Source organism: Pan troglodytes, chromosome 11 (assembly GCF_028858775.2).
Source record: "Pan troglodytes isolate AG18354 chromosome 11, NHGRI_mPanTro3-v2.0_pri, whole genome shotgun sequence".
Lineage (NCBI taxonomy): Eukaryota > Metazoa > Chordata > Mammalia > Primates > Hominidae > Pan > Pan troglodytes.
The window spans coordinates 99,620,423-99,624,798 of NC_072409.2; positions in this window are offsets into that span (position 1 = coordinate 99,620,423).

Genomic DNA, 4,376 nt, shown 5'->3' on the forward strand with positions numbered 1-4,376 from the left:
CACCCATGACACGTGGGGATTATGGGAGCTACAATTCAAGATGAGATTTGGGTGAGGACACAGCCAAACAATATCAGTCATGTGATGGTCTTCTGAATTAAGTGCTATCACCTGGATCTCAGCTCAAGTTGTCCATTGATCCCTGACATCACGTTCAAAGTGGGCAGTAAGGTTTATCCATTTATTCCAAACATTTGCTGAGCACCTACTGTGTGCCAGGCACGTTGCTGGGTGCTAGGGGGCCAGTGGGAATAAATCTTCCCTGAATAGGCGTCTCAAATTCTCTCTTGCTTTTGTGGAAAGTTCTATATCCTTGGGAGTAAGATGGAAATATTTTTGGGAGATCAGCATATGTTACCAGAGGAAAACTTTCAATATGTTACTTAATCTTCAATTCCTTTATTTGCAAAATGGGCATGATAATGGTACTTTCTCACAGGCTTATAAGGAGGATTGAGTGAGATAATATGTGTAAATCTTAGCTGGAGCCCTGAGCATCATACATATCAAATACTGTCATTATTAATTTTACCATTATGATTTATTAGTAGGTCTCCCTCATCCTCTGACTCCAAAATAGCAAATAATTGAGAAAATGCAAGTAGCATTTTGTCTATTTTCACTACTCTCCATTTTTGAACAATTCCTTCAGAAGAAATCTTGGCGAAGTCTATGATGTGATGGAGTGTATTAGTACCTACACAGCCGCCCTGTCCATATGTTTACTCAGTACATTTCTATATAATTTTTAAGATACAAAGCAGGGTCATAGGGATGCAGGGAATGTGGAAATGATTTGAAGGTAGTGATTTTAAGAGTTGAGAAACAGGACTAATGGAGAAACATGAAAAGAACTACAATTATTAACTTGAACAGGAGATGAATGAGGGGATGGGGAGCCATTCTCTGAGATGAAAAGATTATTAAGGAGAAGACGGCAACTGGTGCTTCTCTGGAAAAGGTGAAACAAACGGAAAGCAGAGAGTGTGGCAAGAGGGAATCAGGTCTACTTTAAGGATCATTTCCCAACAGAGCTGGGTATGAGCTCCAGAACAGGCTCAAAAATACCACGGACTTACATGCCGGTGTCTGGAAATCCTCCCCAGTGGAATCACATTTGAGCGGGCCAAGAGTTTGAAGCAGGCAATAGGGTGGCAAGGCAGGACTGGGTGAAAAACTGCCTGCCGCCACGTGCCCCCGTGGCCCCAGCCTCCTCATCTGTCAGGGACAGGTGTGGGACTGCGCCTCCAGAGACTCAGTGAGTCCTAAGGCCCACCTGAAATTCCCAGTCACTGTGGATGTTTGCGGGATGCCCCGTGTGGTGAACACTTTGCTGGCTGGCACACCTTCTGAAATGCTGCATTCCACTTTGAAGATGAACAGTTTTTGTTGACTGGTCAGTTAAAAACTCATCATACCACATATGGAAGCTCAGTATGATTCTAGACAGGTTTTGGGCTCAAAAATGATTTCGTGTTGTGGTATTTCACAGGGTTTTCTACCTCAGGGTAAGTCAAGAAGCATGAGATGCCTTAGGTGCGGAAGACCCACTATCACCTGCTGAGCGCCTTCTATGGGCCAGGTGCTTGATGTACGTTTTAGGACAGTTCTATTCTCCTTTTCCCTTTTTGCCTTTTGTGGTCTGTAGACACAAGGCAGGGATACCAGAGGAGACTTTTTCTTAAAGCAAAATGCTGGCGTAGAAGCGTTGTGGATCTGGGCAGGGTGGAAGGCCTGCTTGTATTGCAGAAACCACACTGAGAGAGTACCACACTGAGGAGGTCTTCCACCTCCTGCCCAGTGTTCTACTTTCCCAACTCATCCAGAAGGACACTAGACCAAGAGAAGAGGAAGAACCCTGAAGAAAAGACGAAAAAGAGGAAAAGGCTGGAAGGCTGAGAGAGAGAGGCGAAGAGGAGATGGGATGTCCGGGGTGGAAGACCTCTTTGGCTAACCTCCATGGCTTTGTGGGCTCTCTAAGGGCTGACAGCTAAAAACCCCAAACAAAGAAGAAATTGGGGATGGGAAAGTTAGCAGGTTGGACTGCTGAAACTCTCCTGAATGTTTATTCTTTGTGGGATCTGTAGTACTTGGAATGTCCAATGAAACTGACTATAAAATCTATTTTTTAGAGCATTCTTCTAGACCAGAGGTCAGCAAACTTTTTCTGTAAAGAGCCAGAGAGTAAATATTTTAGTCTTTGAGGCCTGTTGCAACTACTCAACTCTGCCATTGTAAGTGAAAGCAGCCATATACAACTCATAAACAAATGGGCATGGCTGTGTTCCAAGAAAACTTAATTTACTAAAGCAAGTAGCTGGCTGGATTTCGCCACAGATCGCTGCCCCCATTCTAGATCAGAGTTTCTCAAAGGTTCATGCACACACTCATCACTTCAGGATCTTGCTAAAATGTAGATCCTGGGCCGGGACCAGATTCTGCATTTTGAACACACTCCCAGGTGCTGCTGGGGCAGAAACCACGCTTTGAGAAGCAAGGGTCTGGACATCTCAAACTGCAGGGGCCACAGAAGCCAGAAGTGGATGTGAGTGAGTTGGTGGGTGTAGGGGCACACACTGGCTGAGAGCTGGGGTCTGTGGCCTGGAGTGAGCTTGCCTGTCTACAGGAAGCAGCTCCTCGTCCTTGCAGGTCCTGCTGTCTGTTGATCTATGGAAATACTGTCCTGTGTGCCCAGATATTCGGCTTCATCTAGAGGAACCGGAAATACAGGTTTTTATGGGAAAATGTTCTGATTTTTGTGCAAGTCAAATAAGACACCTAGCTGGAATGGCACTCACCCACAGGCTGCCATTTTGCAACCCTAGTTTCAGACCCTTGAGCAGTTACCCAGGACTGCACTGGGCCTGCCTTCCATGATAGGAGTGTGGTGCTTGGATTATGCACACAGCACCTCTCAAGCTCAAGGCCTGGAAAAGAAGGAATGATTGTGATTTTATAGATGTGGTTGATGAGACTTGAAGAAGTCAGGAAGAGGGCTGCAATTCATGCTTATGGTGACTGAAATTAAAAGCTACATCCTCAGGCCGATAACTTTAGAAAAGGCACCTCCTCTGAACAGACAAACTGTACAAAGCCCTCTTTGGCAGGGCAGAAACTCTACGACTGACGGTGGTAAATGGCAAGCAACTTTTCCAAACTCCTTGGGCTAGCAGTGAAGAAGCAGGGATTTGAACCCAGGCCTTTCAGACTCCAAATTCCATGCTTCCTCCACTACCACCCATTGACTCTAATTTGATGGATATTTGAAAGTGAAAAAGTTCAACCTGTCATCTCCCTCTAATCCCGTATCTAAGCCACATTTGTAAGATGTAGGCACAGCCGATGTGATATTTTTATCTGAAATATTTACAGGTGGAAAGGATTAAAGCAAGTGATGGACTATTGAAGGTTAATGCCATCTTTTAATATGGAAAAACTACTCTCTCCACAAGAAATATACTTGTGGGATAATCTTGAGATATGTGTGTGCGTGCTCAAAATGTCAGCTAGAGTTTCATTAATTTCAGCCTCCCCCAAGAACACTATGTTATGGTTCTGAGGCTGCGTGTTAGCATGCTGACACAGGTGGGACCCACAGCACCCGGCCCTCAGGGGTAAATTTATGGTATGATGTGTGAGGAATCCATCATGCAATTTGGCCCATGCCCCCAGCTGCTTAATCAGAGATGGGGGATGCAAGACAAATGTTGTCTCCAGGCTTTGGGTGCTGTGTCTGTTTGAAGCTTTGACCCATTAGGACAAACACTCCCACTAGGAAGGCCAATTAATAAGATGGCTTATTAACACCCAGCCTCTCAGAACACGGAGTGCTTTGCCCTCAGCTTCTTCTGGGCTATTATTTAACTATTCTCTAGGCTAAAGGATCGTGTCCTAGAGTTTTTAGGCAAGCATAGGCCTTTGTGAGATATCTAAAGCATAACCTCATTTACTCTGGATGAGTTGTGAAGATCATGCTTACAACTGGACCACAGCCAGTGTCTACAGATGATGGGTCCAGCAATCCCGTCATGGGCATCTACTTTACAAGCCCCTTTGAAGGGCTGATCTTCCTCCCAGCAGAACAGAGATTAAGAGGCAGCCTCAAGGGGGAGTTGGCCTTCAATTCCTCTCCCAACTCTTCCAGTTGTAACCTGAGTAAATTGTGAGAATACACAAGCCTTACTTTCTTCATCTGTACCATGGGGGCAATAGTAGCAATTCCTACCTTGCAACATGGTTGGGAAGACTAGAGACCCTGTGTGGTACTTTGCTAGTACCCAGAAAAGTACTTGACCCTCAGTAAACAATTGCTGGGTTGTGTCCTAGATTTGGTGGTGTCCCTTTCTATGGTTTTGCTTCTGTGTAATGTCCTGGCT